Source organism: Lactuca serriola, chromosome 8, assembly GCF_051521515.1.
Source record: "Lactuca serriola cultivar US96UC23 chromosome 8, Lser_US96UC23_V15, whole genome shotgun sequence".
NCBI lineage: Eukaryota > Viridiplantae > Streptophyta > Magnoliopsida > Asterales > Asteraceae > Lactuca > Lactuca serriola.
Window position 1 is genome coordinate 75,298,285 of NC_136415.1, and position 15,673 is coordinate 75,313,957.

At 35.4% G+C, this 15,673-nt stretch overlaps 1 pseudogene; it reads right to left on the reverse strand.

The window, feature by feature from the left end:
• Positions 1 to 12,606: 12,606 nt before the first annotated feature.
• Positions 12,607 to 14,542, reverse strand: LOC145066250 (extracellular ribonuclease LE-like; annotated as a pseudogene).
• Positions 14,543 to 15,673: the final 1,131 nt, after the last annotated feature.

The following is a 15,673-nucleotide window of genomic DNA, read 5'->3' on the forward strand; positions in this document are numbered from 1 at the left end:
TTATGTTTTCTTTTACTTTGCTGTTTTGATTTTGGTGGTTGTACATTTGATCTTTGAAGTGCCATCAAATTGTTTCAGATGTGAGAGTTACATATATACATAGTTTATTGTGGATCATCTTATTACATTAAAATTAATATTTTTCATATCTAAATTTGGTGGTTCATGTAAGTACAACATAATAGCCCATTTGGGAGGTAGAGTTCCATTTAGGGAGTTACAAAGGAGATTCTGCCACTAATATTTTTTCATATGTAAATTTGATGGTTTCATAATTTAATTTTACACATCAGAGCATCGTTCTTTAAAAGTATGTTACATCCATGAATATGATATTTATATGTGTTTTGTTTTTGCATTTCCATGTCACATAAGTTTTGTTTTACATCATTGTATACACACAGCCATAAATAAACAGGCATGAATAGCACTTTGTGTATATGTGTATGTGTTGTGTACGATTGCTTAAATAAATAAGTATGATGTTAATAGTTCTTTTATAAGGTTAGTATAGATTGAATTAGATATCTATTTATCTTTTCGTTTGCATTTTTTTTGAAAGTTTACTTTAAAAAAATATTTTATGTTTACATCCTGATATTCAACATAATTATTTAAATACGTCAATAGTTTTTTTTTATTGGTATAGATTGATGTAGTTAGTTATTCAACATTTTGTTTGTATTTATTTCAAAATTTTACATTAAAATGAAAATTTTGGTTTGAAAATTATGAAAATACTGCAAGAGACCAAGGTTGCAACAATAGGTCGGGTGGAACAAAAATTCATAGATACACAAAAGTCATTACGGAGGAATGCTAATTTGGAGGTTTTTCAAAATGAAACACAACGCCTACAAGGGCGAAGATTTGAAGATATTTTTGAGATGAAAGAATCCGTCCGAGCGAGATATAGAAATAAAGATTTGTTTTTATTTTTCAATGTTTGGGTTTTTCATTTTTATTTTTGGTCTATTTTTTGTTATTTTTTCTAATTTTAATCAATGCATTTCTAATTTTAATGAATTAAAAACTAATTTGAAAAATAATCCAACGGTTTTGTTATATTTTGATTTAATTTTAAACAAAAAAGATGACATGTATTGGTGATAGTGTTCAGGGCCAATTCTAACGTATTTGGGGTCTGAGGCAAAACAAAAGGGGCCCATTTAAATTAACAAAAAATGTATAATAATTAAATCTATTTTTTTCATAGTCTCTTAGTCATAGACAAACTACAGATCTACCCCTATATAAATGTGTATTGAAGTCTCTCTAAAGTCATAAGGAAAACAATGGTTGATGGAAGCCGTGTTTTGAAAATAACGTCAAAATAGATTTCTGATGTGGCATTGAAATGCGGTGCTTTCGACAAATCAACAAAAATATACTAAAGTTATATATGATATATATGAGGGCATTCACAATGCATTGAACTCTATAGAGTTCAATGGAGTTGCTGATGGGTTTTGGTCCTAAGAACATCCTATGTGCTCATACAAACCCTAATGCTTGGATCTAGGTTTCTCTATTGTACATGCAAGTAATCCAAGACTATAAACCCTAATTCTAGCATTCAAGTAATCATATTATCATGAGAATAGGTTTAAGATCATACCTTGATTGTTATATAGCAATAACAATCTCAATTCCTCCTTGTATTGACTTTAGAAAACATAGAGTCACAATTGTCACTCCTCTAATGGTTCACAAACACCATAAGCAAGAGGATGAAGAGGAGAGAGAATGGAGGCTGCCCAAAACGTGTTCTAACCCTAGAAGAGTGCTTGTACACGTTTTTGGGTCATAAGGGATCCATATATATAGGAGGCTATTAGGGTTATAACAAGGAAACCCTAATTGGATGCTTAAGCCCTAAGCAACCCATGGATCCCTTTCCTTAAGGCCTTGGACGATTTCCTTATGAGCTTCCCCATAGAATTCGTCCATTCCTTAATATAAGGCAATCCATGGCCTAAATTGCAATTATCTTATAATTACAATTCTAGTCCCTTAAGTTTAATTAATCTCTTTTAGTTACAAAACTAATTACTAATTAATTCTTGACTAATATTAATTAAACAATATGATTTCTCCTTTAATATATTATTCTCATAATATATTAATAAATCATATTTAATCCTTTCTCTCCATAATTCATCCTATCAAGTTGCTTTGGTGAAGGCAACCCAAAAGGACCATGCACCATCGGGTCAAGTACATACCAAAATAGTTATGGACTTAGACACTAATCCAACAGTCTCCCACTAGGATAAGTCTAATAACTATTATGCGTATGACTTCAGATCCTGATCTGCAATCATAGCTTTCCAAAGCCGCTGTCAACTCTGATCCTATCAGATACGCGTGTCCTTTAGATAAGGGATCATATATTCCTCCATTCTAGATATCATATGAGAATATGATTTCAAATCATTCTCTTTGTACTATATTTCGATTCCCGATTTATGAAGACTGACTAATTGAACAAATCAAATTAGCCCTAGCCCGGCCGAACATTTACGTTTGTCATCACTAAATCATCGAGGGGCCCAAAGATATCGCTTTTATCCTACTTTGGATAAAAGGAACGGATAAACTTTGATACAATGCTTGCTTGCACTCACTCACCGAATTACACACAACAATATGTTTTATAACAACAAGTTACTAGTGTGTTTACATATTATCAATGGTCAATCGATTTGCAAGATACAACTCACACATCTCGGTTTCAAGAATGTAAGATGTTATCGTCTCACCAATCACTCGTGATATAATCCATGGAGTGATCCAAGTGAGCGTGGGTTTAATCCAATGCTCAAATCATATTCATAAGCACTCATGAACGTTGCAGCAAACATTTGCTTATGTCTAATGCTATTTAGACAATCCACACACCAATTCACTACAGTCTTCATTCATACCTACTTCCAACATATAAACGACTGTGGCCCGTTCGAATAATTCGATTATTCTTAATAAACTCAATTATTCTGGAAGTCAAAACATGCAAATGTGAAACACAAGAATAATACTAATCCCATATGGCCTCAAACCTTTGAGTATAAATAAAACTCCTTTTATTTATCACCATATCGATTACTCATTATTTGTCGTTTCGGGTAATCAACTTCTTACTTGAATTATTACACTTGTCCCATGCTCCTAGCATGCACACAATGTTTACCCATGGTTCTTACTTTGTGAAATAGACCAAATTGAGCACATTTCCAATCATTCTCATTTCACAATCCCAAATCCTTTTTCCATAAGTGAAAGAATATCAAATTCTTGCTACTTATAGAATATGTTAGATTCTAACATTTTATGCAATGATCCATTTGTAACATCACTGCACCAAAGTCACAAAGACTATTGCCAATGATATTACAAAGTCCTCTATTGGACATTGTTACAAGACAATTCCTTAGATATGATGTCTCTCACTCAAAGTACATTCCTTTGAACATCCTTTTGCATAAAGGTTTCCAATCTAGTCATAGATTTTCAATATTCAATTCCCAATATGGATACATTTCCATATTTTCCATATGACAACTTATTCTTAATAGAATCTTATCTATTCGTAATGATGTCGATATGGTCCATCCAATATGAAAACATTTCCATAATTTCCATATGACAACTCTTTCTTAATAGAATCTTTTCTATTAATAATGTCGATATGGTCCATCCAATACCATGCTTCCAACTACTCACAAACGACCAATCCTCGTCAAACTTTGGATTGTCCTTTGATAGTTGTTTAATTATTTTAGTCAAAACCAATTCTAGTCCCTTTTCCCTCTAAATGCGCTCGACATTTTGAAAATTTTAGAATGGTCAAACATTAAAGCATTTGCAATCGATCCTATACCCGAACCGTATATGACATGACGCATAATGTTTTATTTGCTATGTTCTCAAAATTCGAATTGTGAAGAGGAATGTCGTAATCATAATCAAAATTTTAAGAACACACTATGTACCCTTGACTAAATTTATTAACATTTCTCAACCTAATCCTTTAGATTTGAAATGAAGCATAATATTCTCTCCCTTAATTATATCAAAACAACTTTACAACCTTTACGACTTTGCAAGGTATAACTCTTGTTTTCTATAATTAATATTGCCAACTTGCAATACGTGCCTTAATAATCATACATTCATAACATTTATGCTCCCACTATCATGATGATTATTATAAACATAACACTTATGCTCCCACTAGCTTCGACATGTATTCAAAAACAGTTTAACTTTCAGAAAAACAATGCTTATTGAATTTCTTAAGTTCATGTTTCTAATACTTAGTGCTTTGATAATCTTTTATCAAGGCTTCTTGAACTTATACACCTTTGCCTTAGATAGTTCATATGTGTGTCTAAACAATTGCCAAACCTCACAATTCAAATTATGGAAAGGGATACCGTAACCATAATCGAATTTGAGAATGCAATTTTACAATCACTATCTTCTTAAAATCTTTCTTAGTGAAAGCATTTCCTCACAATCATTTTCATGAAGGAGGAAATCTTATGACACTTAGATTTAAACGGTGTATTTGTTCCTATCCATGTGAATTTGTCAAAACCAAAGTTTACGACAAATTCAAACTCATATGGATCGAACTTTCTTGATCTCGATTTCTTGCCTTTATGGTAGCACAGCTGCCCACCATGTCTTCCAAGTAGTTAAGCAGCTTACCTTTTCTTATCAATGTACTTTCCATTGATCAAGGTCCTTGCCTTTATGCATTCAAATGAGAACTCATATGCATAATTAACTCAAGTGGAACGGCACAGAAATAAAATAATGTCAACACGATAGGTTGTAAACCTCAACTCGTGTGCTAGTGATGATCGATAAGGTCTATTTGATTTGTTCTTGAAACCTTTCAAGACCAATAAGACTCCCACTGACTCCTTGACATATAAGATTCTCTTGTCAACAACCATTTCTTGACAAACAAATATTCAAGAGTTAGTGTAGCTTTTATCAAACACTTCATAAATTGGTCCTAGTTGGTCTTTGTCTTATCCAAGACATCACAACTTTCCACATTTGATGAATGTTATAAACCTTCTTAATACTTGTCACTCATTTGTCACAATCTTAACTCTAAGACTTGTTTTGGAACGAAGTATGATTGACTTCTTGATTTAACCATTTCTTCAATTCTTGATTCCTCTTCTTAGACATACAATTGTACTAAGACTCACTTAGAGGATCAACTGAGATATGGTTCTTAAGACCTATCATAAAGCATAAAAGGTACTCTCCCTTCTTCTTAGAATGGAGAAACTTTTATCTTTCTGCCTACTTGATTCTTCTTATTCGTTCTACTATTGATTTAAACCTTTTCCAATCAATCTAGAATTACACTTAATCTTGTAAGTATAATCACATTTACTAAACCTTTAGTAAATCATGACGAATATCTTTGTTACTCTTATGGTGGACTTGATTAACACGCAACTTTGTGTGCTCGATCTCCTAGTCCTTCACTTGACACTTTGTCAATGAATTAGTCTAATTTCCAAATATGAAATTTCTCATTCATCGGGCAACCATGTTGCATGATTCCAAGTTTTTGTCCAATTGAAACTTTGGCGATGAGAAACTCTCCCTATTTGGTAAACTCTCGACTTTCCATAAATAACATAATAAGAACCAAATCCATTATTGCTAATAATAGAAACATTCAAACATCAAATTTTCATATAAGCCATTGCAAGGATAAATAAATAATATAAAATCAAAATTTATTTTATTGCGGAAAAATTTGTCCTTACAATGCAATTCATTGAAAAACTATGCTAATACATCTTTCTTAGCAATCTAATTCTAACTCTAAGTAGTAGCTCAAGAATCTAATCTTCGAGAAATGCGATCGAAATCCATTCCTTCACGGTTAGATTCTGCTCACTTCTTCCCTTAAGCTTCCTTTCTTTTCTTCGATCCTACAAAACATCAATTGTGATCTTATCACATTATGTATTAAGAATCTAGAATAGAAGCTTAAAAGAGTTAGTTAATGGATTTTACCTATATTAGAGCCATATGTTTCGAGTCTCCCATCTCTTAGATCTCTTAGGTAAATGGGGCAGCTTCGTCTCCAATGCCCTTTCTCTTGGCAATAAAAGCAAATTGACTCTTTTGGAACATGACATGGAACTACTTCAGACATTGCCTTTCTCTTATGATCAAACTTTTCGATCATAGCATGTCTTTCGTTTCCATTGTCTATATCCATAGAGGTCTTGAAAGCAGATTCACCAATCAACTTTGCTTTTCTATTGCGCCAAACCATTGCTGATTCAGCAACAATAAGCATATAGGTGAGATCTATAAGGGTCACGTTGCGGTTCATCATATAGTACTCTCTTACGAACTCACTATATGAGTTAAGAAGTGACTGAAGAACCCAATCAACAGCCATTTCTTCACAGACAACGGATCCCGACATTCTTAACCTATCAATGTGTGACTTCATCCCTAGGACGTGTGCACACACCGACTTTCCTTCTTTATGTTTACTTGCCAAAAGGGCTTGAGTGACCTTGAACTTTTCAAGCCTTCGAACTTGTGGGTAAGGGAGAATAATTGGAGGAGGTGGAGGAAGTGAAGCATGATTTCTTGTTCCTCGATCGAATCGTGGAATAACATCTTCATGTGGAAAGCTTGTTCCATGGGATTTGGGAAGACCATAGTTGTCGAACTTTGACATCTACAAAACGGGAGAAAACGAATTCAAGTTAGTTGATTGATTGAGTCCTTAGTAAATCACCCAAATGAGATACTAAGACTAGGACCCAACACAATATTCTACAACTCGGGAGAGGGATGTCGTAACCCAAATTGCAGAACATTTGAAGGTGAGTGAATGACGATTCACTAATTTCCACCATGAAAAACGAAAAAGTAATTTAAGTTTTTAAATCTATGAAAACTCCTAGATCCTTTGAGATTCATTGAACATTTCAATGGCATATTTAAATCTCGATATGCCCCTCTTGTTTGTGACTGGGATGCCGAGGATCACAAAGCGGGTGTGAATAACCATGCAAACTTACATGGTGCCCTCACATGTTACTGTCACCTATTCGATGTGCCGGTAAACCATACACACTCCACCGAACTATGACAAACATTGAGTCACCCTTTGCTACCTTTGCTTAGAACCATTTAGTGTGTCGGTAAACCACACACGCTCCACTAACGTCTTCGCAAGCGCACAAAGTGTAATTTCATGGAATTGCATCAATTCACTTTTGCCTAATTAACTAAGATTGGGAATTTTATGAAAACATTTAGTTACTTTTATACTTCATTATACTTATAATGGAAGGTTTTGTCCCATCCTACCCGTTCGGCTAACGACCCTCCACCAGTCAAGAGTGCTGTGGGTAAGAGTGGATACCCATTCAATCGCCATTTTATAGGCAATTTCCTTAAACACCCCTTATAGACTAGCTTCGTGAATGAGGCCTACTAACGGTAAGACTGACTTTTACTCATACATATATATAATGTTAGACTTTTAATGTTATATATAGTATAAGGTATATTTTACACTTTTAAAATACTAGGTGGTCAAATTTAATAATTATACCTTTAATTCAATTAAATTGTAAACCAAAACTTTTATGGATTTATTAAACCTCTTTTAATTATACACCTTAATTAATTAATAAAACATAAGGGTGTGATTTGAACTTTTTCAAAACAATACTAGGGTTTTAGAATTTAACATTCCTAATTAAACTTTTAATCAACTTTTAAATTCCAAAACTTGAGGGCAAGTTTTGAAACATTTCAAAAAATTAGGGTTTAGAATTTAAATATACATCAAAATTAAACAATTAATCAAAATTTAAATTCTAAAACTTGAGGGCAAGTTTTGAAACCTTTTCCAAAACATTAGGGTTTTAACTATTTAAATTTCAAAACAACAAAACTTTTGGGTTCAAATTTAAACTATAAAACCTAAAGGGGAAAATATGAAACTTTTCATAACACAAGGATCAAATAACAAATAATCTAAATTAACAAGTAATCACATAATTATCCATATTTGATTTATTTAATGATTTCTTGCAAAACAATTTATCAATTTAATCAAAATAATTAATCAATTATCACATAAGGAAACAAATATTTTATTAATTGATAAATATCTTCAATTAGATCAAGAATATACTCATATATATCAAAAAACGGATTTATATTGATCTAATGTGATAAGGCAACTTTCCATAAGCAAAACCAGCAAGAAATCGCGAAGATAGCCCCATCTGACGAGTTGACTCGTCGAGTCAGCATGGACTCGGCGAGTTCAGCTATGGACTCGGCGAGTTCAGCTATGGATTCGGCGAGTCTAGCCTCCAGAAACCAAAAAATCGAATTTTTCAAACATGTATAGCATCAATACAATAGAAACCAGTCTAGGCTCTGATACCACTGATGGGTTTTGGTCCTAAGAACATCCTATGTGCTCATACAAACCCTAATGCTTGGATCTAGGTTTCTCTATTGTACATGCAAGTAATCCAAGACTATAAACCATAATTCTAGCATTCAAGTAATCATATTATCATGAGAATAGGTTTAAGATCATACCTTGATTGTTATATAGCAATAACAATCTCAATTCCTCATTGTATTGACTTTAGAAAGCATAGAGTCACAATTGTCACTCCTCTAATGGTTCACAAACACCATAAGCAAGATGATGAAGAGGAGAAAGGATGGAGGCTGCCCAAAACGTGTTCTAACCCTAGAAGAGTGCTTGTACACGTTTTTGGGTCATAAGGGATCCATATATATAGGAGACTATTAGGGTTATCTAACAAGGAAACCCTAATTGGATGCTTAAGCCCTAAGCAACCCATAAATCCCTTTCCTTAAGGCCTTGGACGATTTCCTTATGGGCTTCCCCATAGAATTCGTCCATTCCTTAATATAAGGCAATCCATGGCCCAAATTGCAATTATCTTATAATTACAATTCTAGTCCCTTAAGTTTAATTAATCTCTTTTAGTCACAAAACTAATTACCAATTAATTCTTGACTAATATTAATTAAACAATATGATTTCTCCTTTAATATATTATTCTCATAATATATTAATAAATCATATTTAATCCTTTCTCTCCATAATTCATCCTATCAAGTTGCTTTGGTGAAGGCAACCCAAAAGGACCATGCACCATCGGGTCAAGTACATACCAAAATAGTTATGGACTTAGACACTAATCCAACAGTTGCCACATCATCATTCACTATTCTATACAACTCTATTCATTTTTATGCCACAATGCATTAAACTCTACAAGTTCAATGAAACATATTAAAAAAATATTTATTTAAAGATTTAAAGACTTTACTTTTTTCCTATTGAAGAGTTCAATGACCATTGAACTCCAAATCCGTTGAATGCCAATGTGACATTTCACAATGGTGGAGTTGTATCAATTGAATGACAAGTAAGCATGACACCTCATTCAACTCTTCCATTAAACTCCCCATTGTGGATGCTTTGAGATACAAAAACTACTCATTTTTGAAAGACAAAACTGCAAGAATGGTCCCTGTGGTATGTTAAAAATTGTCACTTTGGTCCAAAGAGGTTTTGATGAGCATCACCGGTCCAAAGGTTTCATTTTGTTGCGAGTTTGGTCCAAAAGTATTTTAAATATTTTTAAATGAAGGATTTACCCCTTTTAATTTGTTTTTTCAATTTTCTTTTGTTACAACAATTAAAAAGAAAATAAAAAATAAAAACAATACTACTCTATCCCTCCTTTTTCTCTTTTACACAACACTCCATTTCTCTCCCTCTATTGTAGCACAAAGCATTTCTAACCATCATACCAATCTTGTCGGAAATGCCGATGCCACCATTGCCAGCTGATGTCGTCGTCGACGCCTTCACTGCCATCGCCATCAGCCACACCTTTACCCCATTGTCTCCGTCACAACCAAACTTCGACAGATCTGAAAGCCGCCAACATATACAACAAACCCAAATCGAATCCCACCACCGAAGACCATCTTGTCACCTTATTGGTTCGTCTTCTCCACCGGAAACCATCTCTATAAACCCCATTTTCCACAGAAACCATCACCAACTTTCGAAACCCTAGTGTCACCACCTTATCTCATATGGATTAGGGTTTTCGGCGAAGAAGAAGGACAGTTACGACAGAGGGTTTTCGATGAATAAGAAGAAGGGTCGTCGTTTGGGAAACCCTAACTCGTTGGTCTAGAAACCCTAAATCGTTGGGTCTAAAAAACCTAACTAGTCGTCATATTGATAGAGACGAGACTCACCGGGGAATGAGAGACATACGGAGGCGGCGTTTGTGGATCGAGTTTCCAGATGAAGCCGCCGTTGAGTTGTGAATACAACGACATCTACAGGAACGTCGTCGATGTCATCATCTAACTCTAGAACTTGAGGGTTTTCAGATCAGACCACTCTATCGCCGTTGATCTGGGTTTTCACGTCGTCGCCACATTTGTCTTCTTTGGCACGTTGTCGCCTCCGTCTGTAACTCGATAACCTCAGGCGGTTGTGGTGGTGTTGTTTATATTCGCTCGAAAAATGAGGGTTTTCAAAGGATTTCTCGGTAGTAATGGCGGTGTTCATATTTTCCGGCAATGGTAGTGTTCATATCTTCCGACAGTGGTAGTGGGTATTTTAGCTGAAGAGAGAGAGAGAGAGAGAGAGAGAGAGAGAGAAGGGTGGGGTATATGCTATATCTTTTTTTTCGTTTTTATTTATTTTTAATTAGGAAAGTATAAAATTAATAAAAAAAAAAGTGTAAAAAGAAAATATTAAGGGCAAATCCATCATTTTAAATTTCCTTACAAAAATGAACCAAACTCGCAACAAAATCAAAGTTTTGTTCTAACAGTGCTAGTCAAACCTGTTTGGACCAAAGTGACAATTTTCAACGTATACAGGGACCGTTTTTGTAGTTTTGCCTTTTTAAAAATTCATGTTTACAGTCAATACATGCGTATCCTTTCTAGACGTCCATATTTAAGGTTATTTTTTGCATCGTCAACGTTGAACTAGAAACCAACATTAAATCGTATATGCACAACCCATATTCTCCATTATGTTGTACAAAATACCTATGTTGGTAATTCATGTTTGTTCTATAAATTGGTTAAAAACGAAAGTTGTGGCCTAAATTAATACCAACACAAAATTAATAAAAGCATTTAACCGGTGCTACATCAAGTTCTTACATTAAAATATAAAAATGACAAAATTGCAAAAATGGTCCATGTGGTATGCATTTTTTTGGGGTTTTAGTCCAAACCACGACTTTTTTGGATTGATAGTCCTTTTGGCTTAGTTCGACTGTGGTTTTGGTCCCTCGAAAAACTAAAAAGACTAAAATGCCCTTCTTGTATACTTTTTATATTTTTTCTATTTAGTTTAATGTTTTATTATTAATAAACATTGGGCCCCACCTCTCTCTCTCTCTCTCACATTTTTGATCGTCTTCTTCCTCAAGAACAAATCTGAAAATCTGGAGTGTGTGTTGTTTAAGAAAAAATCCAAGAAAATAAGGATCAACTCTTCCTCTTTGTCTTCAAAACAATCAAAACGAGAGGGGCTCCGCACTGCAGGGTCGCTCTGACAACCTACTTCGTCTTCTGGTCCAATCATCTGCAACACATGAAGGAAAAGAGGATTGATCGGGAATCAAACCGATAGCGACTGTCGGTGGTTCTGAGGAGTTCAATCAAGCAATAAGGGTGAAAATTAGACTTATTGTGGTTGTGTTTGGTTTGTCAGTCAAACGAAAGGGAATGAGTCTTCGATTCCTATCTGATCAGAGATGAAAAGGGAACACAAGCAACATCTTCTTTCTTTCTTCTTTTCCTGATTCGCTATGAAGCACAAAGGAGTCGATTTTTCCGACGGTTCAAGCCTTCAATCGGGGTTGTGGGGGTTGAGAAGGGTAGCAACAGCCGGAGAGGGTGCTTGTGGTGGTGTTTCTCGGCAGAAAGCGGAAGGGAAGGGGATATGGAGGTGGCGGCAGTGGGGAACTGGGAAAACATCACCGGTGATTCTATTTGTTTGACAGGGGAAAGAGACGAACGTGATGGCGGTCGTTGAGAAGGCTGTGAAGGGGTATCAGAACAGTACAACAACAATTCCGAGCGTGTTTAATAGCGGGTGCTGGGGCTGCTACTACCGGTGAAGAATCACTGGTCCTTTCCTTCTTTTTTCACTGGTTCTACAATGAGAGTGGGTGTTTTGGGTGATGGATCATCAAGAAGAGAAAGAGAGAGAGAGAGAGAGAGAGAGAGAGAGAGAGAGAGAGAAAGAGAGAGAGAGAGAGAGAGAGAGGTGGGCCTGGTTTTATATTTAATAATAATAATGATTTTAAAAAGTGAAAGAAAAATGAAAATTAAATTCATTAAGGGTATAATAGTCTTTTTAAATTGGATAGGGACCAAAACTACATGTAAACTAGCTCAAAAGGACCACCAATCCAAAAAAGTTGTGGTTTGGACTAAAACCTAAAAAAATGCATACCATACGGACCATTTTTGCAATTTTGTCAATAAAAATTAGAAGGAAGGAAACTCGACTTAGGAACGGCCACGTCCATTAGGCAAAATGGGGCATTCAATGAAGTTAGAAACCATTGAGTTCACACACAAGGAGATTTTGTACAATTGACTGTTGCGTATGTGTCATTATTGCATTGGATCCATGGAGTGTAGCCACTCACCGCTTGAATCGCGGTCTTTATGCTTTCAAAACTTTACGTTTGCCCATTCGGTTGAATTCCTGCATCAAATTTTAACATATATATAAGTTTTACAAAACGAAAAACAAAACGTTTGTTTTAATATTGTATATATGGAGTACTAGAGTTCTTTGATCAAGAAGAGCACACCAGGAGAGTATATATATATATATATATATATATATATATATATATATATATATATATATACACACACACACACACACACTCATTTATTTTGCTTTTGAGTTTAAGAGTGGTTTCAAAATAAGCATGTTGATGAAGTACAGATTCCGCACAAGTCCGATGTTTTTCCCACTCGTGACCCCCAAAATTTAGGAAAATTCATGAAATAACCAAAAAATGAGGCGTGTTTGAAAAATACGACCAAGGAAATTGAAGTTTCAAAAATGACCAAGCTTTCCTCAGACAGGGGTCTCTAAGGAAATCTTTTTGGCTCCACGGAACCCAAACTTCTCTGAGGAATTGGACATGTGTGCAAAAAGACAAAAACTGCTGACTTCTAAAATGACAGTTTCATAGAGACTGTCTGCGGAATTGGTATGTCTTTTGCGGAAATATGTCTCTCTCTGCGGAATTGAAAAAACATTAATTGATCTAGAAATTGAAAAAAACCATTTTTTGGATTCTTTTAAAAATACCACATTTCCGCAGAGGCACTACAAATCCATAGAGCAACCCTATACGGATGTGTTCTACCTTTTGAGGAATTGATATTCGCTGAAAATCTTTGTTTTTTTGATGAATTTTGCCATAAAACACTTCAAATTACTCGTTCGATAGCCATATGCTAAAATATCGATTCAATTTAACCATTTAGTTACTGCTGCTGCTGTTGGGATCTCCTCACCATTTCGAACTCCTCTCCTCCTCACTGTCAACCGTCTCCGATTCCGATCGATCGCCCGACTTTCTTCCGCAGCCAACGAGCTCGTTTTCCGCAGAAAAGGCTTTCTCAATCCGAATGATCTTTTTTTGTTTGATATTTTATTTATGTGTTTTTATGATTTTACCCATGTCATGTCAGTTCCTCGTAGCTTATACGTTTCCGCATAGCCAAAAAGATTTCCTCAGAGACTCTTGTGAGGAAATCTTGGTCATTTTGTGAAACTTCAATTTCCTTGGTCATATTTTTCAAACACACCCCAATTTTTTGTTATTTCATGATTTTTCTTGAAATTTTAACCCATCATTGCTTGGGCACGATAGTGTTGACCACTCCAACTGCATTTGGCTCGTAAGATCAGAAATCTGTAATTTACACAATTATTTAATTACATTAATTTCTTTTTGGGTCGTGCGTAAAAAGAAAATCATTTACGCCAACAAACAATCAATAATAGGAAATGGTAAACGAGGTAAAGAGCCACCTTGGATGCATTGGAAGGGTTGCTAGAGTTGCAATTGGATGTATAGGAGCCGTCATCGTACTTAGGCTAAAGTCCATGGATTCCAAAGTCCGATGCTGTTTTTTATGGTGGTTGGGTAGCAACAATCTTGTTTAGTGTTAGAGTATGATCCCGACCAATACAAAAAACCATGTAGTAGTTCGAATGCAATGAAGAGAAACCCCGTATTTATAGGTTTGAGATTACAATATGAACTGAATTGAAATGGAATACTTGTTGAACTAAGTAGAATAAATCGAAATCTTGCGACGAGGAGAGAACGAGTAGGGAACATAGGGTTAACAACATGATGAACATGGAGTCATGGTTGGATTGCATCTTCATGCCTAGACGTGTCAGTATGCTAGTACGATGGAGCGTTAGAGCGGCCAATGAGAAATATGTTGATGTGGTTGAATCTCAAGATCTCTATTTTTCATTTCACGTTGGACCTGATGCTCCAAGTTCATGGTTTTAAATAAAGCATCTTTGCAGGTGAGCTGCTGTTGCAATGTTTTTAACTGTTATGAAAAAGAAATCTTATATGGGTCATTTTTTATATTTGTTTTTCTATAGGAAAAGAGATGTTAGTACACTGCTAGTATATGTGTCAGTAAAATGTAAGTACATTGCTATTAAGGGTAACATATTACTATTATTGGGAAAATAAATGTAAGTACATAGAATATATTTGTAACGACCCAAAAATCATGACTAAAAATTTTCTTTTGAAACATTACTAAAATCATATTTATAAAAACATATCACCGGTCATAATATAAATTCAGAGTATTAATTAAAACATGTTCTCTTTATCAGAGTAAACAATCCCAGACTAACTGAGTATGGTTTGTGCACTGCAATCTCTCCGAGCTCCTCTTTCGGAAACTGAGTACCTGAAACCAAAAACTGAAACCGTAAGCACGAAGCTTAGTGAGCTCCCCCAAACTACCACATACCATACAATAACATATAAAGCACATATTGGGCCTTTCCCAATGCATCGGACCGAGGTCCGGACTAAGTGGTGCCTTGCCCCCTGCATCAGACCGAAGTCCGGAACTGACTAGGACCTTGTCCCCTGCATCAGACCGAAGTCCGGACTAACTGGGGCCTTGCCCCCTGCATCAGACCAAAGTCCGGAACTGACAGGGACCTTGTCCCCTGCATCGGACCGAAGTCCGGACTAACTGCATCGGACTGAAGTCCGGAACTAACTGGGACCTTGTCCCCTGCATCGGACCGAAGTCTGAACTAACTGCATCGGACCGAAGTCCGGAACTGACTGAACATAGCATAGCATAACATATCAACTAGCATGAACACATATACTGCATACTGCATCGGGCCGTAACCCGGAACACATAACACATAAATCCTGTTTGAGCCACGAAGACATCAAACATACTAACTACTGCATTGGACCGAAGTCCGGAAACTACTGCTAACTTAAACGAGTCGGCATGGTGGCCTTAG